The sequence below is a fragment of the Castor canadensis genome, chromosome 11 (genome assembly GCF_047511655.1).
Source record: "Castor canadensis chromosome 11, mCasCan1.hap1v2, whole genome shotgun sequence".
In the NCBI taxonomy this organism is placed as follows: Eukaryota; Metazoa; Chordata; class Mammalia; order Rodentia; family Castoridae; genus Castor; species Castor canadensis.
Window position 1 is genome coordinate 21,889,395 of NC_133396.1, and position 20,854 is coordinate 21,910,248.

General features: G+C 50.5%; 1 protein-coding gene across 1 annotated transcript in view; it reads left to right on the plus strand.

Annotated features, from left to right (window-relative positions):
* Window positions 1–7,739: 7,739 nt before the first annotated feature.
* The window catches only part of Cacng5 (calcium voltage-gated channel auxiliary subunit gamma 5), a 40,084-nt gene continuing 26,969 nt past the window's right edge, over window positions 7,740–20,854 (plus strand). The window contains exon 1 of the mRNA XM_020165151.2: window positions 7,740–7,879. The gene's annotated coding sequence lies outside the window, so the exon portion shown is untranslated. The remainder of the gene's footprint in view (window positions 7,880–20,854) is intronic.

The following is a 20,854-nucleotide window of genomic DNA, read 5'->3' on the forward strand; positions in this document are numbered from 1 at the left end:
TTTCAGATAGGTCTTGCACTTTTGTCCTGACTGGCCTCAGACTACAATCCTCCTTATTCTGTCTTCCACTTTAACTGGAATTACTGGCATGCACCACCATGCCCAGTTTGTTTTTTGAGATAGGGTCATGTACTTTTGGCCTGGACTAGTCTCAGACCACAATCCTTCTACCTCTGCCTCCCATTTAGCTTGGATTACAGCTATACACCACCATGCCCAATTCATTGGCTACTTTTGCACTTTGGATGTTTGCAATCCCTTGAGGTGGGTGTGATGGGCTGCAGCTGCCCATTGTCAAATGATGAATCCCAAACTTAGAGGGATCCAGTAACTTCCCAAAGTCGTGACAGAAAGAGACGGCATTTAATCTTAGACCTATTACCCCAAAGCACACGCTATGAACCTTTGGGGAGATTTTTCTCAACCAGGTGTGCAGAGTCAGTGCTTCTTGGGGAGTGTTGGGAGAGGGTGGAGCTCCTGGGCCAGCCTCTCCCCAGCTGCAGGCAGTCTTGACCTTTGACCTCTGGCCATCAGTGATTAGCATTGTCTTCAAAGGGGGAAGAAACAGTCTGCACTAAATTACCCAAATACAGAAACTCTGCCAGGCAATTTTAGGCATTGGCCAGCAGATGGCAGTGGTGGAGAAAATGGGGATATTTTCTAACCCCACCCTGGAGCAGAATCTAAGGTCTTTACAAGTGATGGCTGGAAGGCGGGGGGGTTGGTCATTCCTAATAAACGTTCCCAGAAGCTAGAGACATGCAGATAACCTAAGGTAGGCCCATTTTCTGACGGGACTATTTGTCCTGCCTGGAGGGAGTCCCACCTCCTAGAACCAAGCTCAGATGAACTCTGCAGATCTGTGCTTGCCTTGAAGGACAGCTGCAGCTGGCGGCAAAGCCACATTGCTGGGGCTTTCAGCTCCAGCTGTGCTCATTCCCCACCCCCATTCTCTCCAGCACTAACCATCTGCTTATGAAACCGGAGTTTTGGACCCCAGGCCCAAACTCCTGGGTTGTTGCCACATGCCAGGTCTGACCACACCGCCCCTAAACGCCACATAAAGAGACAGTAATGGTGAAGGCAGAGAAAGGAGGTTTATGCCACAGCTCGGGACAGGCCGTGGGAAGAGGCAGAGTGAGCTCTCAGCCCATCTTCAGCCATCTTCAGGGTACAGACATAAGCTTCAGTTTTAAATAGACAAAGAATTAGGGCAGGAGATAAAGGTATGCATGGATAAACAGTTCCAGTCATAGGTGTGACCTGGTTGGTCGCTATCTCAGTCCCTGTTTTTTGAGGGTTCTGGGATTGGTAGGGCTGTCATCATTTGAGGAGAGCGATCTGGTTCCCAACTCCTGCTGCAGGGTGCAGCCTCATCATTATAGGTAATTGTCCTCATTTTGAGAGGTGGTCTGTCCATAAGGCTTTGCCATTCCTCAAAGGTAGTTTTGGTCCCTTGTCATAAAGATGTTGTTGATCATCTGTCCTTCCTTGATACCAAGGTAGCTGCAGGAGAAAATGTCCCGGAGCAAAGGACAACAGGTACAAAATGGAGGCAGGCATGCCAAGCTTTTCTCCGTGTTCAGTTAATCCCGACTCCAAGGGAGGAGTCAGTGCTTCTCAGCAAAAGCAGTTTAAGCACCTCTTACCCTTGGACACCTGCGCGACCAGATCGTCGTCATGCTCTCCATGCCCACTGGGACAGCCACCATCCAAGAAAGGGGACAATACATGTTGGGGAGGATGTGAGGAATTGAAACCTTCACACAGGGCTAGGGGGAATATAAAATGGTGTCACCACTGAGAAACACAGACTTGTCAATTCCTCTAAAAGTTAAACATCCAGTTACCACGTGATGTAGCAATTCCACTCCAGAGAGGGGAACTCCACGACTGGTAGAATTAAAAACAGGTATTCAAACAAATGCATGTCAGCCTTGTTCCTAGCAGCCCCACTCTCAACAGCCCAAAGGTGGAACAAGAAAAATGCCTCTCAATGGGTGACTGATGAACAAATTATAGCCTAGGTACACGACAAAATATCCACAGCCATAAGAAGTGAAGGATGGGTGCATGTTCCACCATGGCCAGACCTCAAAACCCTCATGCCAAGTGTAAGGTGCCAGACCCAAAAACATTCTACGCTGTCCCTTGGTGTCCTTCGGTGATTTGTTCCAAGACCCCCAAGGATGCCCAAATCCCCGGATGCTATAAAATGGATGGGGTGGGAACTGTGGGTCCCTTAAGCAGACTACGGCTGTAGACCCTGGCATGTCTGGGGGTACATCTGGTCCCCTCCCCTTCTGGCTCCTCATGGTGCACTTAGCTCCCCAGATGCCACCCGCCTAGCAAACCAGGTCTTTCACTCAGGTATTTCAAAGCCTTTCTCCCTCACTTCAAAGCTAGGAAATGGCTATTTAAATGCTATTTCCTGGCATCCCAGGAGCCAGGTAATGGGGAGGTGGCAGGAGACTGGCTCTGCTTTCTTTGTTCTGAAATACATGGATAAATACCTCCCTTTCTCCTCACTCCCATCGCCAGCCCCACCCTGCAGGGCCCTCCCCCCACCACACTGTGAAGTCTGCCCTGCAGCAGTTTGCCCTGAGAAGGTGGCCACTACTTGACCCCATTTTAGGTGAGCTGACTTCTCCACGTGGAGCTATCAACAAGCCTTCAGAGTTTATGACCACACTCACCCTTCTGATCTGCCAGACCTCCAGACATTCTCGGAGACCCTGTACGAGTCACCTGGCCCTATAATTAGTGCATGTGGACCCATGCTGATGTCGACATGGATTATTTTAGCAGATGAGGTTGGTGTCTTCCTGGGCCAAGGGTGCGAATCACCAGAAAAGCTTTACAGGATTCAGTGGGGAACAAGGAAAAGTCTGGAGCTTAGGAGGCTGCACACACCCCTTGCAAAGGGAACCAGGAACCAATGGCCTTGTTCCTTAGCCCTGCAGGAGCTGTCCAGGGGCTGACCTGTTGGAATGCCATATCCCCGGATCACCCTCACGCACTCCCTGACAAGGTTTCTTTCTTCCCTGGCCCTGATGTCACAGCTCCATCCAGGGCCTTTGCTCGATGTCATTTCCTGTAACTTTCTCAGCAGTCAAAATCGAGAGGTGTCTTTATTTTGTAGATGGGCTCCTAACCTTGGAACTGCCTTAGGTTTAGAAGCAATAATCTAGTTACCAAGGGGACAAAGTATGGGAACAGAGGCTGAACAACTGGCCCTAGGGGAGCAGGGAGGGCAGCTTGGAGAATGGCCGCTAAGAACACAAGCCACGGCTCAGTCACCCAGCAGGGACACAGGCAGCAGTGTTAACGCTCCCAGGTTTCACACTCTGCTGTGTGGACAATAAGGGAGATCGAGTTCCTGCTGAAAAAAAAAAAAAGAAATCAGTTCTTTGCCTGTCACAACTGGAACTTCAACAAGGCACTTAGTGAGCTGCAGAGAGGACAGGGGTGCTGGCTGGGAGCTGGGAGTGGGCTCCGGCTGCGAGAGAGATGATAGAAAAAGGAGGACACAGCAATGTCTGCGTGAGTGAGAGCAGGCGGCAGTACAGCCAGTGTCTCTGTTCGCCCCCCACCCCCATGTCTGTCCCAACAAAGTCAAGTCCAGGAAAAAAGAGGGAAACTCACAGGGCTGACTCCCTGGGTGAGGAAGAACAGATGAGCAAACAACCTCACCCAAAGGTAGGAGGTTGAATGCATCCAAAATCACAGCTCCACCTCCCAGGTCCCACCCAGACAGGAAGTGCCATGTGGTGGCCCAGCCTCCCCCATGAGGAAGAATGGAGAATCAGGCTCTTGCTTCTTGAAGTCCAACAATTCCTCGGCCTCCTGACAAGTCGCCTGTTGACCCAGCCCTCCCTGTTTACCAAGTCCCTGGACTGTGTGGCTCTGCATGGCTCCTTGTCTCCCTGCTGTGACCCGCTCCTGGGCTCTCAGCATGGGTGATGCCAGGCAGATGGAGCCTGACTTGCCTTGCTCCCTAAGTGCTAAAATCTGGCCATTTCTTGGACCAATTGCCTCTTTAAACCTCCATTCTGCATCTGGAAGTGGGGTGTTCTAGCTCATAGGGTTGTCAGGAGAACCAAATGCATCAGCATGTGGACAGCGCTTAGAATGCAGAGGTACCATATACTAGGTATCAGCAGTGCTATCAATCAGCCCTGTGTAGGGAGCTCTACTCGGAGCTCAGTTTCTCTTGCTCTGGCCTTGCCCTGTTCTGCCTGCCCTCCATTCCCCACCCCCCATCGCCTCCCTCTTCCTTCTCCCCTTGCTCCTCCTATACACACCTGCATGCTCTCACATCACACCCACTGCCAACTTGACCTCGATTGCTGATAATGCTGAAGATGCCTTCATCTGTCCACATTGATTGTCCTACATTTGTACCGACCACCTCTGAGACCCGGAGTTTGGTTCCCTAGGCCATGTCCTCACTGCACTAAGAGTGCAGGCCGATTACTTCCAAATGCACAGCCCAGAGTGTTCTAGAAGGTGTGGGAGGAAGGAAGAGATGAGACAGGTCATGCTCTGTGGAGGTAACAAACAGCCTTCTGAATCACAGTGGCTTCAAACAACAAATTTGCTTTTTTTTGGCAGTACTAGGGCTTGAACTCAGGGCCTCGCACTTGCTAGGTAGGTGCCTTATGACTTAAGCCATGTTCCCAGCCCTTCTTGCTTCAGGTGTTTTTCATTTATGCACAGGCACCTAGACCACAGTCCTCCTAACTATGCTTTTGATATAGATGGGATGACAGGCGATCACCACACCAAACTTTTATTGGTTGAGATAGGGTCTTGCAAACTATTTGCCCAGGCTGGCCTGGAACTGCAATCCTCCTGATCTCAGCCTCCATAGCCAGGATTACAGATGTGAGCCATGGCACCAACTCAAACATTCTTTTTCTTGCTTGTGACACATCTATCACAGGTCACCAAGGACATTCTTCTCCTCATGATCACATAGAAATTCAGAGTGCCAGAAGACATCTTGTCACCTGTCTCCACACTCCCAGAGAACAGGGTGGAAGAGCTTCCACCTGGAAGTGACACCTGTCACTACCCCCCCACCCCCAGGGACCAGGAGAAGGTGGCTAGCAGGAAGGCCTTTCCTTCTCCTCCCTGGAACAAGGCATTCAACTACACGAGGCTCAGTCTACAAGGCCGACAAGCACACGTGGGTGTGGATTTCTAATTAAAACCTAACACATGAAGCCATCAGAGCTGCTCAGATCAGCCCTGGAAAATGGGTGTTTTATGAAACTCCTCAACCAATGGGGAATGCATGAATTATTGAAAGACTAGAAAAAGAGGCTCAGGGAGGGAGGCTGCTCCATTATTCATCAGGCCTGGAGTTCCCAAGTCCCCCAGCACGGCTGTTGGCTTTTACACCTACAGCATTTTCCCATTATGTCTGCAGTGAATGTTCCCAGCCCACTGTATAGACAGCCCCAAGCGGGACTCCCACCCCCACCGTCCTGGCCTGGCCTGTCTCATTATCTGAGTGGGCCTCAGCTGAGCTGAAGCTACAGACGTGGACGCCTCCTTCCCTTCCTGGACCCCTGCTCTGGGCCTGAGGTCCAGATTCCCTAAAGGACCAGAAAGCCTTTCACACTAGTCCTTGTGTGTCTGCAGCTCTTTTTCCTGCACTTGACCTCTCCCCCTACCTCCATTCTCATACCTGGCTATGTTGGCCACTCCCTCTGCTCCAAGCTCCCTCCCAGCCTTTTGTCCCCTCGTGAACTTCTATTCACTCTCACAATGAGAGCTGAGGACTGAGGATGGAAAGCAACTTCCAGAAAGCCTGCTATGTGTACATGAGTTCGAACTCAGGACCTCAGCACTTGCTAGGCAGGTGCTCTACCACTTGAGCCACAGTGCAGGCCTGCTGCCTTTAAGGAGCTCATGGAATAGTTAAGAGAAAACAGTAAACTGATCATTGCCATACTGGTGAGAGCTGGACAAAGAGGCTTGTGGGGCTCAGAGGAGGAAGACTAAATTAATTCTTGGGTCAGAGGGAGCAAACTGAATAAGGTCTTGAAGGATGTATAAGAGCCTTCCAAGTGGAGAAGAGGACAAACCAAACAGAAGGAATAAACAAATACATTTGGGAGAAATGGAAAGCTGAGAATTTGAGATATATGGACACCAGTCAGTGGCAAGAGGCCTCTCCATCAGGGAATTCATAGGAGCACTCCTTGGCATGGGGGAGAGACAAAGTTAGGAATTTTCTAGGTCTAAAATGCTATGAATGGAAACCTGATGACATCCTCCCCTCAAACCTCCAGTTGTTCCAGTTGCATGTGGCCATGTGCAACCATGATGCCCAAGTCAGATCTTAGCCACTAGACCCTTCTGTCAGGCTGCTGGTTTACAGCATGTAGCAAATATATTCACTGCTTTTTTTCAGTATTTGGACACCTACTTTTGTTTCCAGACCTACATGTTCTGCATTTCTGACCACTGTGTGGCCTGTAGGAGCGTCCCAGACCTTCTGTGCTTGCTGAGTTTCTTCCCACTTACAGCAGACAGAGCACAGACAAAGGCATTTCAGATCAGTGGAGATGGAAAAATATTGCAGCCAGGAAGAGTGAGTCCCTGGGTTCTACCAGCCAACCTGGCCAGAGAGCCCTCCACGCCAGCTGCAGCTTTCACATTAGTCATCCATTGACAAATGTGCACTGAGCACTCTTGCACCACCAGTGCTCAGAGAATAAAGGAGGCAGAGAAGCTGTGAAGAGAAGGAATTCAAAAATGGTAGATCCACCGTGGATTGCATGTATTTCCATTATTTAGTTTAGAGGGGCAAATTTTTATTTTGGCAGTACTTGGGTTTGAACTCAAGGATTACACTCCTGCTAGACAGGTGCTATACCACTTGAGCCACACTTCTAGTCCTTTTTGCTATGGTTATTTTTGAGATAGGGTCTTGCATTTGTGCCTGGACTACAATTCTCCTATTTATGCTCTCCCCTGCCCCACCAGCTGGGATGATAGGCACGCACCTCTGCATCCAGCTTTTGCTGTTGAGATGGGATCTCGTGAACTTTTTCCTGAGGCTGAGTAGAATTGTGATCCTCCCAATCTCTGCCTACCAAGAAGCTAGGATTACAGACTTGAGCCACCAGCACTGAGTAGAGGGGCAATTTTTATTTTATTTTATTTTTCTTCTTAATGCCACACAGGAAAAAAAAAAAAAAAGACCATAGTAGGTAGGGCTTTAAAAGCACAGATCTTGGAACCAGACAGACCCGAGCTGCCGTCCTGGCTCTGCCTTCTCCAGGTGTGAGTCCTCAAGCTCATCACTACGTCTCATCTGTGGAATGGGATTGTTGTGAGGGTTAAATGACTTGGGACGTGCAAAACGCTTTGCCGGTGCTCATTAAATATTAGCTGTCTTGTTATCATCCTCCTCATCACGGTTATTAACAGCAGCAACGACAGCTAGCACTGGAAGGTAAGTCTAACTCAAGGCAGATGTTCTCGGCCACGCCCGTGTAGCCTGGAAAGCCTCCCTTCTCCCACCCCAGCCCCCCACTCTTCACCTGCAACTCGCACCCCAAGGTCTCACCTTTCGCAGTGGAACGCAGTGTCCGCGGGGTCCCAAAGCCACGCATAGCTTCTTGGAGCCGCGGGAAGGGGGAAGTGCCACCCCAAGCCCCGCCCCAAGCCCCACCCCGCCTGCCCCTCCCTCTCCGGGCCCGGGACTAGAGCGGTGGCGGCGGCGGCGGCAACGGTCACTGGCTTGGCGGCTCGGGCGGACCTGACGGGGCGGGCGCCGGGCAGCCTGCGGTACCTTCGCCCAGTGCGCGTAGCTGGTGAGGGACATTCGACCCAGGCTGGAGGTCACGGCCGCTCGGGCGAGGTAAGAGAGCCCAGGAGAGACCCGCTCTTCTTTTCTGGGGGCCCGGGGGAGGGGACGATCTCCAGCGGTGCCTGGGCCACCGCGCGTCTTTACGCGTAGCCAAGGGCAGGGCTAGTGTGCGCGTCCTGGAAGGTGCAGGGGTGTGTGTGTGTGTGTGTGTGTGTGTGTGTGTGTGTGTGTGTGTGTGTGTGTGTGTGTGTGTGTGTGTGTGTGTGTGTGTGATGATGATGTGGGGAGTGGGTAGGGGAGGGAGGCGGAGACGCCCCTACTTTGCAGATGGTTTGGGCTGTTTGCCCATTCTGAAGCTGAGGCCAGATTTTCCCCGGACGGACTTGAGCGGCAGTAACAGAAAACCCACCAACACCTGTTGAGCTGGGCGATCGGTCCACACGGGTCGAACTCCCCGAGTATCACAGCCTGTCGGGTGACCTCACTACCCCTGCGAGTCGCGCGTCCGTTTGCCCGAAGACATCTGGCTGCTCAGGACTACTCCTACCTGGCCGTGGTGACGAGGATGCCCAAGGCGGGTGGGTAGGTAGGAGGAATGGGCTTTGCGAGGGGATAGAAGGAGAAGCGCAGAGGCGATGGCGACCCCGAGGCAGATACTGGTTGGGAGACTTCAGCCTCCCAGGCGCACACCAAAAATATTTCCCCAGTCATGCCAAAGGACCTTAGATTAATTACTTGATCTCTTTGCCCTCATGCTAATTTAGCAATTGATGAAGATGCAGCTTGCTACAAATTTTTAAACGGAAATCGAATTATCCCTTCCTGGGATTGAAAGGGATTTGAAAGCAATTCCCCAGTATCTGACTGAGGAGCAAAGAGGCTGAGACTGTAATTGCTGAGCACAGCCACATGCTCTCACCTGACCCTGCTGGTCACACCGATGTCCCCTTTAATGGATGAGGGAGCCCTTGTTCAGAAAAAGGAAGGGACTCCCCTCTTTGCACTGGATTTTCAGTGCCCAGAGAGCAGGATCCAGGACAGGATCCCCAACACACTCAGGCTGTCACTAGAGCTGGCTTCTTGCTCTATCTCCATCCCAGGGAACACAAGATGGGGTCCCTCTCAGCCATCTAGAGCTTGTGCCTCTCTCCACAAACACCAGGGCTTGATGAATGAACAGCCTGGGTTGCCCTGGAAGGTGGGGGGGGGGGGGAGACATGGGACTCTGGCCTGCATCCAATGTCCTGGTTTCAGGGCATCTCAGGACCACAGATGTCTTGGTGACAGGTGGCTTGCCCCTCTCTGCTAATGCCATAGCCACCCCCTGGTGCTGGTGTCTCCTGCCTGCCTGGGAAGCCCTAGCTCTGACTTCTCTGCTGAGGCACCTGGAGGTAGCTGCAGGTGTTTTGTCCCAGGGCCAGGTCCTTGGGTGCTTAGAAATGGTGAGGTCTGTGTTTGTGCTTGGCATATCCCCACCCTAAAATCCCATCCCCTCTTGTTGTATGGAAGGCAGTAGGTGCAAGCAGGCTGCGTGTACTGAGGAACACTTGTCCACACATGTTTTAACAGAAGGAAGGAAAGTGGCCCTGCTGAAGATGGGATGTTGGTGATGTGAAGACCCTGGCATCCTGGTGGGCTGTATCTGGCTCCATTAGACAATGGGTGGGTGCGTGGAGCCCAGCCATGGTCAGGCTTGTGTTTAGAATCAGGGCTTAGGGACTTAGGCTGGGGAGGGGCTCAAGGGAAAGGTTGGCTGAATTGTTCACACTTGCTTGGCTGGAAGAGGCTGGTCTTAGGTTGTGGTGTAAAATGTAGGCTTCAAACCCAGCTAGGTCACCAACTAACTGTGTGACATCGGCCAAGTCACAGAACAGCTTAAAGTCAGAGTCTCCCTCTCTGTGAACAAAGTAAGATCACAGGTGACAGTGTCTGGTTTACTAGAGGTGGCCAGGACTGCTTGTTGTGCCTTTGCTTCCTCCAGCCCCAGCCCCATTTGAGGAGGTGACTTGCAGGGAGTCCCAGAAAGTGGGGCTGAAGGAGTTGTAACCTAGCCTCCACCAAGTCCTGTCTCTGGCAGGCTACGACATCCTGGGCCTGCCCCATGCAGCCTCCTGGACCATTTCCAGGTGGTTGTGGTTGCTGGGCACATACCCACTCTGTCATCCTATCCTGGGTTTTGGGCAGACTTGTAGCCAGCTACCTGTGACTGTGGGGCACCAGGAAAGCCCCTGCCTTCCAAATATCATCCTTTCTCCCAAAACCTAGCTGTCTGATGCCTAATATTCCACACGAGAGACTCATTCCTTTGACTCATGGTCTTGTACCCACTATGTCTGCTACTAAGCCTTAGCAGCAATGACTTGTTTAGAAGCTTTTGAGACCTTTGAGAGGAAACAGAGAGAACAGAAGAGCAGAGGGGAGAAAAGAGGAAGCTGGGAGGCAGGCCAGAGAAGATGGTACTTAGCAGGTCTCACCATTCAGGCAGGCAGCAGGCAGGAAAGTGGCGAACCTCAACCCCAATCTGGGTGGACATGTGGGGGAGGCACCTGCTGAGGAGGCAGATGTTAGCTGGCGCTGGCAGGGGCAGGGCTGCTGCATTCTTCCCTTTCCTTCCGTGCTGCTTCCTCCCCATGCCCAGCACAGGGCCCTGGAAGGGGGTCCACTGTTCTAAGGGAGGTGTTTTTTGCATTTGGAGCCTAGGCTGTCAGCTAGGCTATTTAAGATTGTCAGTGGCAATTTATTAGGTCAGCAGAAGAAGGAAGTATCCCCATTCCTGTGTTTCCCTGACACCCATGTCCCTCTTCCCTATCACCTTTCTGGAAAGAAGCAAAAACAGCCTAGTTCACCCTGACTGGAAGGCGCCTGCACTGAGTGAGGCTGGAAGTGCAGGGATCCCTTGGGGGTCCCCTGAATGGTTCATGGAAGTTCTGAGTGGGAGGGTATTGAGGGTGAGGGTGGGGAGTCCCTGCAGAAGCAGCCCATGGGCCAGGCACATTGGGGGAGACGTAGGTTAGCATCCCTTGTGCTCCAGGGGGAACTGGCAATGTGGACTGGTCCTGGCTCCTTATGGCCCAGTGATGAACAGTTTACAGCCTGCTCTGGGTGCTCTGGAGGGCAGAGCCCAGACCAGAGGAGAGAGGCGTCAGGCCACCAGTATGACCTATTGGCCATCAGTTCTCAAGAGACAGTTCTTAAGGATTGTTCTTGACCATGCCTATTCTTAAATCATAGTGATGATGACAGTGATGACAGCATCTCTTTGTTCTTCCATAGCAAGCATTTATTAAACACCTCTTATACATGTGCCAACTGCTGCCGTAAGGAACGGAGATACAATGGGGGTACCATTGACACGTGGGGCTGGCTGTTCTTGCATTTGGTGGCAGGGAGGCTGTTCTGTACATTTAGGGTGTTCAGTAATGTTCCTGGTCACCACCTATTCCATACCAGTAGCATCCACCCCAATACCCAGCCAGTTGTAACAACCAAAACTGTCCCAAGACATTGCCAGATAGCCCCTAGGGAATAAAATGGCCTGGTGTTGAGAACCCCTGAAGATATAGCTAAGAATAAAACAGAAAAAAAAATCAATCCTGTTCCCTGAGGAGCAACTAAAGAGAGAGCTGCAGAATAATAAGTATGCTAAAGAAGTAAAATTTATAGTTGGCTACATGTTGAAAATGCTAGAAAGAGGGCAAGGGTCAGAGTTTAGACAGTGAGGGCTGCCATTTTCAAAAGGAGATTCGAGAAAGGGCTCACTGAGCAGGTGACATTTCAGCAGAGAGAGCCCTGGAGAAGGACCTGCCAAGCCAAGCATGGGAGAAGAAAGTTGAGGAGGAGGTGTCTATGGCTGGGTAGGGGCAGTTGATTGGGTTTTCTGATGGCCCCAGTCTGTCACTGAAGGCCATGACTCTCTCTCTGAATATAAAGGGGATTCCCTGAGCACTCACGACCTGGTAGGTGCTTTTTTTACACACATTCACAGTCTTCCTCTAAGTATGATTTCTTTACTCCATCTTTCAATGAGGAAGAGCAAGGCCAAGAAGGGTGACAGAATTTAGGTTTTGCAGTTGGGACATGAACTTGGGCAGCCCGCACTCTGTCTTACACTGCCTGGGAACGACGCAGATCTGAGTTCACATCCTAGCTCAGTCCCTCACTAGCTGTGTGTGGTCTTAGACAACTAGTCAAAATCTCTCTGTACCTCTGTTGGTTTTTTTTTTTTGGGGGGAAGGGGGTTGGGGTAACTCTCGGTGCTTACGTGCTGCCTGTCTGTCCCTGATGTGTGCTATGGGATGCCAGAGGGCAGGCGGATCTCCTGCTCCTCCCAGTCACAGCTCTTGCACATGATTTTTCTGAGCTGCTGTAGGGCCTTCTAGCGAGGTCGGGCCAGTATCCCAGGAGGTGAAGGAAGTTAACTGCAGCTCAGAGGGCCTGGGGGAGGCTTTCTGAGGCTGTGTCTCCCTGGGTTGTCAGGGCCAGCCTGCCACCTCCCACTAATGATGCTGCCTTGTCCTCTCCTGGGAGCTAAGCTTGAATCAAATTGAAAGGTCCGTGTGGTTGAGCAGGGGTTGCTGACACCAGCTTTGTTCCCAACACTGTCACCCCAGGACCTCTAAGCCTCGAAGTCAGAGAGTCTCAATTAACCCATCAGGCAGGTCCACGGTGTTCAAGTGGCACATGGATCCCCAGTGGAAACAGACACTTTAAAAATACCAGAGTCAGTTGGGAAAAGACAAACAGCTCATGGTAGTCACAATCTTCCTGATAACTGTGGCTATAGAGCCCCTTTTCCTGGGTGGGAGATGGCTTCTCTGCAGATGGATCCCATCCCCAGGATGGAAGAGTGTGCTTGGGGCAGGGGCAATTACTGCCCAGTGGGATGAGCTGGTTTCTATGGAAACTTGCTTCTAGGGTCGGGGAGTAGCTCACCAGCAGAGTGGGACAAAGCAGTAGGATGGTGACGGAGAGTTTGTGTCCAGCCTTCTGGACTCACTATCCAGAGACCTTGACTAAGATCTTGCTCATTCTCGCTCAGCATTTTTCATTGGTAAAAATAGAGATGATGACAGCACTGTCGTTGTCATTGAAGAGGTTTTGGTGGCTTTGTTTTTATCGTTGCTGCAAATGAAGGAAACCATACAGATACGGAGCCTGGTGCTTAGAGAGGTTGAGCAACTGCCTCTGGTCACCCACTTAGTAAGTGGCAAGCCAGATTTGAACCTAGGTGTCTTCAGGGCTCAAGTCTATGAGCCCCTTCTGCTTAGAGTAGCTCAGGTGAAAAGGGGGAGCAGGTTAGAAGCCCCAGACATGTGCTGGTGATCGCAGCTGTTTCTGTTTATGACAGAATGCTTCAGAAATGAGACCCGTCTCTACCATTCCAGAGCAAATCTGAATCGACAAGAATGAGAAGTTACCAGGAGCAACTTCTCCCTGTGTTGTGGTGTGGGCTAGTGTGGGGTTTCCTGCACTCCCCAGTGCTCATGGGCCCATGAGGAGGCTGCCAGGGGCAGTCCTGGAATCTGGGCCTCCATGATCTTCACGGAATGAAGATGATGGATGCATTGACTCAGAGGCGGCTGGCACACGGTGGTGGGGGTGGAGGCGCTGCTTGTGCATGGAAGGGAGCCAGCAGCCGGCCTGGCCTGGTAGGGGAGAGATGCTGGAATAAGGAATCACTCTCTGGTGTTGGGGGGGTGTTAAAGCCACAGAGGGACAACTGCACCCCTGCAGGGGAACCCACCCCTGCAGCGTGGCATGGATACACAGCCAGGCAGGACATGGGTGAGAGAGCCTGTGGGGTTCCCCATATTCTCTGGTGTCCAGGGTGGGGAACTGGGCAACAGTCTGTACTGTCCCTCCTAGAGACAGTCCCCCTTGGAAGCACAGGTCCCTGGTGATTCCGTAAGAGGAGTTAGCACTTACTGGGTGCTTGTTACGTGAAGTCTGGTAAGCTTCCTGTGCAAGCCTTTGGAGATACACCATGTCATCGTGTCTGCTTTCAGAGACACAGAGGGGTTAGGTATCTGGTCCCAAGTCACCCAGATCAAATGTGGTAGAGCCAAGATTTGAACCCAAAAGGTCCATTGTATTTTCTGAACTCTTGTAATTTGTAAAAGAAAAATGTAACCAAAATGCCTAGCATAGGGTCTGATTCTTCCAAAATTCTCTTGTCCTTCCCTTCATCTAAGACAAGAACTATTCTCCAGATGGGAACCAGGTGATATAAGGGACTTAGCATGGGAGCTGTCTACTCCAGAAAACCTTCCCAGATGTTCCCAGTTGGGGGTTTTATTTGTGCTGGGGTGGCTTCTCCAGCTCACTGTAGCAGCCACCTTGCCCTTAGCACCGCCAGCAGCAGCTGAGCCTTTCAGTCACCCTACTGGACCAGGGCAGTTGAGCAGCCTCTACAGACTGCTTGTTGAACAGCACTTGCTTCTGGGTCACTGAAATGAGCACCCTTCATGGAAGTGCTAGTCTGGCCTCCGCCTGCTCTGGGAGGCAGTGGGTCTATTGATCCATGGCGTCCAGCTTCAAGATCTTGAAGACCTGACTCTCCCACATCCCAGCGCTGCAGGGCAGTATTGCCAAGAGGCGAGTTCTGCAGCATAAAGGGTAATGGGAGGAAGCTGTAGTTTACTGAGCAGCTACGATATATCACGTCCTACGCTGAGTGCTTTGCTTCCCATCTCTGATCCCCATGCGTCCTCCTCCTCCGCGTTGGTTCTACACTACATGTGTGGAGTGCACCCCTGAAATGGGGGTGAATCATGATCTTTTCATGCAGTCTTTAAAGGTTCCTGTTGTGGTACAACCCACAGAAAGCCTACCATTTTAGCCATCTGAAAGTTTAATTCAGTGTCATTTGGTCATCACCATTATCTCAAACACTCCATCACCCAACAAGAAATGCACCCCATTAAGCAGCAGTTACATCCCCCCCCTCCCTGAGGTCCTGACAGCCACTAATCTGCTCTCTGTCCCCGTGGCTTTGCTTTTCAGGGCTATTTCATATCAGTGGAATCATACAACAAACATATGGCCTTTGGGGTCTGACTCTCACCTGAGTGTTTTCAAGGCTCCTCCATGTGATAGCATGGGTCTGTATTGCATTCCTTTCCATGGCTGACTAATACTCCACTGCATGGACTGACCACAGTGTTTATCCGTTCATTATCTGGAGGGCACTCCATTTCTTTCCACCTTTTGATGACTATGGGTAACACTTCTGTGAACATCGGGGTGCAAGTATTTGTTTGAACACCTGCTTTCGCTTCTGTTGGGTTATTTCCCTACGATGGAATTGCTGGATCACATGATAACTCCACGTGTAACTTAGTGAACCCCACCAAACTGTTTTCCACCATGGCTACACCACTTTACATTCTTACCAGCAAAGTATGATGGTTCCAATTTCCCCACATCCCTGCCAAAATTTATTAGTTTTTGAAAACTTTTTGAAATCATGTTACCCATTTCACAGATGAGCAAGCGCATGGTGGCTCAGAGCAGTTTAGCAACTTTCCCAAGGCCACATAGATGCTTGGTGGCAAAGCAAGAGTTTGAGCTCGGGGACTCTGCACACTTAACCACCATCATGGTTTTTGAGGCTCTTGTGAGGCCAGGTCTGAGGCTTAAGGCTCAAAGGAGCATCAGTCCCTTCCCCATGGGCTCCACTCCCCACTCCCAGCCAGAGCCTTAGGAGGAGGTGACTTCTCGTGAAGTCTCCTTGGTTTCAGAACTGAGAAGGCCTCAGCAGGAGGAGGAAGCCAGGTGCCCTGGGCAGGCACACGCATGGTGCCAAAGCCACTGTATCCTTCTGGGACACAGGCATGTCTCTAATGGAGACACGCCCTGGGGTGCGTGAGAGTGGTGTGGTCAACAGGGCTGATTTCCTAGAGGGGAACTGTTTCCTAGAGAAACACAGGGGCTTTGCAGGGGTTGGCTCTCGACCCTTTCCCTAGATCTAAACCAGCAGAGCCTGACTTTCTTTGACATGACTCCTGGCCAGGGGGTGTTAAGGAGCCACAATGAGCTGTTTGGTCACAGAAGTCAGGCCAGAGCCCATGCACTGTCTGTATGCCTTCAGGTCAGTTACTCCCTGAGTGCCCCTAGGCCTCAGACCTGCCTGAGCCTCAGTTTCTCCCTGGGAAATGGAGAATGTCAAGGTGGCTCTCCAAGAGTCATGGGGAGGACTGAGAGGGAGGCACACTTGGAACTCTGCCTGATCAGGGCAGATTCACAGCCACTGGGCTTTTCCCACTGCCCTCCTTGCCTGGGTCAGATGCTTGACCTCAGATACATTGAGGATAGTGGTCCCCAGTACACACCCATTCTTCCTTTACCTGCTGTATTGAGTTGCTGCCTGAGCCCCAGGCCAGGGTCCGGGACCTGTGTTCTGAGAAGAGCCCTTCCCAGCCATGGCAGTTATGAGGGGGGATCATTGGAGCCCCCTTTTGGCTTCAGTGGGGGAGAGCATTAATAGCAGGAATCTTACCCACCTGCAGTCACCACTGTCTGCAGGGCAACCTCATGCCCATCCTGGTTCCATCACAGATGTGTGCTGATAGACGAATACCATGCAGTTGTAATCAGAGCAAGCCTGACTTTGGATTCTTCTGTGCTATGCAGTCCTGGGCACTAGACTAGTTTGATGGGCACACAACTCCATGAAGGAGGTTCTATTTTTATCACCCCTTTATAGATGCAGAAAGTAAGGTACAGAGACATGAAGTGTTTTACCCAAGGGCACTCAACTGGTAGGTGAGGGAGGTGGGATTTGAACGCAGAGTGAACTTGAGTGAGGAACCCTTGGCTTTTGTAACTTCTTGAGACAGAGCCAAGTAGAAACTTGCCCTGACTAGGTGCTTCTAACCTAGAAGTCTGGAGACATTGATTGTCCCTCCTTGAAGACAAAGGAAAGGGCTCTAGGTTGGGGGTGTTAGCAACCCTGGGAACTCAGTTCTCTGAGCATAGGGGCTGGTCCTGGCATCCACACCTCTGTTCCCCAGCTCTGAACTCCGCATTGGCGATCAGACCCTGCACAGCCACATGCTGCCCTCTCTGAAACATTCCTAAGGATGTCACTCCATTTCCGGGTGTCCCAATGTTCTCTCTTTAATCTGTTTCCACCAGAAACTTCTAGAAGCTGAAGGGGAGCTACCACTATGTGCCAGGCACCTGTGCCGAGCTCCATATATGCCACCGTGTCTCACCATCTTAGCACCTTTCCAAGGAATGGAATATTATCCCAAATATTATCTCACCTGGGAATATCAAGGAAGGCGCCCAGGAGAGAAAATGGAGGGCCTGACAGTTGCCAGGCAAGAGCACACAGCTGGTAAACAGTTGGAGGATTGGGGGCCAAGGCCAGAGCTCCACCTAAATAGCAGCTGACAGTGCCAAACATGGTCCCCAGTGCCAGGCTGGTCTCTGAGCATGAATCACCTCATACACGCCTCACCGTGTCCCTAAAACAGGTGCTGTGACTATCCTCATTGAAGATAAGGCTCGGACTAACGTGTTAGTGACTGATAATGCGATGCGCACCACTTGGATTTCAGTTCGGCTTTGAAGGTATTTCAAAGAGTACCTGGTGAGGGGTCATAGTAGTGACCCGTTTCCCTCCTCTGACTTCCTTTCCCATTCCCTCTCCCTCCCCTGGTCCTGGAACCTGCACGGGGACCCTGTTGCAGGCCCCAGCTCTGGGGGCAGGAAGAAGGCAAGATATGGAGTCAGACACTGGCGGGTCCTGCACATTGATTGAGAGCTCATTGTCAGCCCTGTGCCCACAGGCAATGGCTGGCCATTAATGGAGCACTGCTGGGTTCACCCAGCTTCAAGATCAATTAATATCAAAACCACAGCCAACGTTTTTTCCCCCTGCCAGTACAGAGGGAAATAAAGCAGGGAGGTATGGTATAGAGCCATCATTCTCCCTTATTGATTTCCTTCCTTCCCACTCTTCCCTCCAGATGGGAGCGCCTGTCTCCCTCCTGATGAACGCGTTGTTGCCTACAGGCAGAACGAGGCCATTCATCATCTGAGGTGCCTGGACAGCCTTGCTGGGCACAGGCGGGTTGGGGAGGCAGCTGTGAGCTGGCTAGATGGAGGAGATCCAGGAAGGAAGGGTGGGAACCAGGGAAGCAGCAAGAATGTGGGGAGGCAGCGGTCTCAGGTCTCACCCTGTCCCCACCCTGGGGACAGCAGATCCAACATGGGGTGATGGCAGAGAGCTTGGGGTGCCCCCAACCCTGTATCCTGGGAATTACTTTCTGGCTGACTGGCCCTGGGATTCTGTTCTGGGGACTGCCTAGGAAAGTCCGTGCCTCTGTTGGTTGAATGGCACGAACATAGGCAGAGGACCACAACCCAAAAAGACACAAGTTCAAATTCTGCCCTTGCTTCCTGGGGCAGGGCACCTCTCTCAGCTTCTGACTTCTCGCTTATAAAATGGATTGTGGCTCCCATTGTGTCATCTCTGTAGGCTTGGTCAAAGGAGTCAGTGAGGTCACAAACCCTTATGAAAGCTTTTGAGAAAACAAGGGTCAAGGTCAATGCAATCAATCAACAAACAATGTTATGTGGTTTCCCCTCTGCCTGATGACTCACTGTGCTTTTGAAGGGCTCTGCACGGGTAACCTATGAGGAGTACGTCACATGGTCAGAAGATACAGTTTAGATCATGGTAAAGGTGTAGAAATGAAATAACTGAGAAAGAAGATAAGGAAGAGTAATTAACCCCCCTATTTTGGACTAGCAATGTGGTTCAGTGGCAGAGCACTTGCCTAGCATGTGCAAAGCCCAGGGTTCAGTTCCCAGCATGGGGAAAAAAAAAAATCTCAAAAAGCTATTCTTTGAGGAGGTGAGTCCCAGGACAGCTCCAAGCCAGTCTAAACGAAAACTGATCATAAGAAAACAAGTGGACAGCCTTGTCAGGCCCTCAGTTGCTGAGAGTAACTACAAGCAGACTTTGCCCAAGGTCCATTGTCTTCCTGGGAGACCTTTCTACGGTCGATATATTCCATCCTGTGACTCTTTTTGGGAGTCTGTCTCCATCCTTGCTCTTCAACATTGGGGGAGGGGCTTGAGGACCCCATGAATGGCCTGCAGAGCTCCAGATGACCTGGGCATTTGCAAACTGAGGTCAGTTGTCTATTGAATTGCTGAGCTGCACACTCCACGTAGCAGAATATATAGGACACAGTTAAATAGGAAAATAAAAATAGAGCACAAAGCCTGGGGCAGGCTGGCTTGTGCCCCAGGAAGTAGAGGGGTCATCCCAGAGAGAGGAGAGGAAACTCACTGTCAGCTTCCTCTGCCGTGGAGCTGCTCTGGCTTAAAGAATATATAGAGTTGTCCCTTGGTTTCTGGGGATTGGTTCCAGGACCCCCAAGGATACCTAAATCCAAGAATGCATAAGTCTCTCATATAAAATGGCATAGTATTAATATCTAACATATACACTCACTCCTGGGTACTTTATAACATCTCAAGACTACTGATAATACCTCATATAGTGTAAATGCTATGTAAATTATTATACTTTACTATTTACAGAATAATGACAAGAAAAAGTCTGTACATATTCAGTACAGAAACAATTTAAAAAAAACTGGTTGGTTGAATCTATTGATGTAGGAACCCATGAATTTGACTGTAGTTATATGTAGGTCATCTTTTGTTGATTTTTTTTTTTTGTCAGTACTGGGGTTTGAACTCAAGGCCCTGTAATGGCTAGGTAGGTGCTCTACCACTGGAGCCATGCCCCTGGCCCTTGTAATTTATAAATTAAATTTAAAATTAATGAAAATTAAATATTTTTTATTTTAAAGTTCACACACACACTCCTGACTGGAGAAATCATTTGTGCTCATTGTAGCATGTAGGAAATGCAGAAAAGAAGGAGGAGGGGTCATCCTTCTCCCCCAGCCCCATAACGTAGGATGAGGGTGACAGAGCTGCCTGCTACCACCCCTAGGAAAGAGAAGGGGATGAAAAGTATGTACTGCATTGGAAACTTCTAGTTTGGGCATCATAGTAAGCCCAGCTCACACACAACCACGTAACCATCCAACCACCAGCTCCTAGGAGGTCTTAAAACACATAGCTTTCTTACAAGGAAGGCGCATCTGGGGACTCAATCAGAGCCTTGAGTAGACACCAAAGGGTGCTAGGGAATAGTCAATCCCACTTTGGGCCATAGGAGCTCAGGTGTGGAATTTTAATGTCAACTCGAAGACAGGAGGATGTGGCCTTGGGCCCTAGCAAGTTCAGAAACTGACACTATGACTCCTCCATGCATGAGAAGCTAAAACCTTGCCAACTCTCAGCCCAAGAAGTTTCCAGGATGGTTAACTCAGTCCAGACACTCTGGAGGGAAAAGGAACCAAAAGGCAAAGACTGAGTGACCCATAGGTGCAGAGTCCAAATTTTAAGAGGAGACTCCTGAGCTAAGAAATTAATGTAAAAATAGGTCTTGGATTAATGGGACCCCTTGCTCACCCAGATGAATAAAATTCAAGACCACTTTTCAGAGACTCTTCCGGGACTCAGAGGACCTAGGATTTCCACAGTGGGGAAAAGCCATGAACTCATAATAAAAATTACACAGCGGCCACATATGGTGGCACATCTCAGCACTGGGGAGTCTGAGGGAGGAAGATCATGAGTTTGAAGTCAGCTTAGGCTACATCTGAGACTTTGCTTTTTTAAAAAAATTACAAATCACACAAAGGCATGGTTTACCTTGAGGCAAGTTGGCACACAGACAGCAATGGAGAAATTAGTATTAAAAGTCTTAAGAAGTAAGCCCAATAATTATTTAAAATAATTATGGAGATAAAAGGATTAGAAACCATATTAAAATGAGAGCATCTGGGCACTGTGGCTTACTTCTGTAATCCTAGCTACTCAGGAGGCAGAGATCAGGAAGATCACAGTTTGAGGCCAGTCCAGGCAAAAAATCTGCAAGGCCCTATCTCAACCAATGAAAAGCTGAGTGTGGTGATGCACACCTGTCATCCC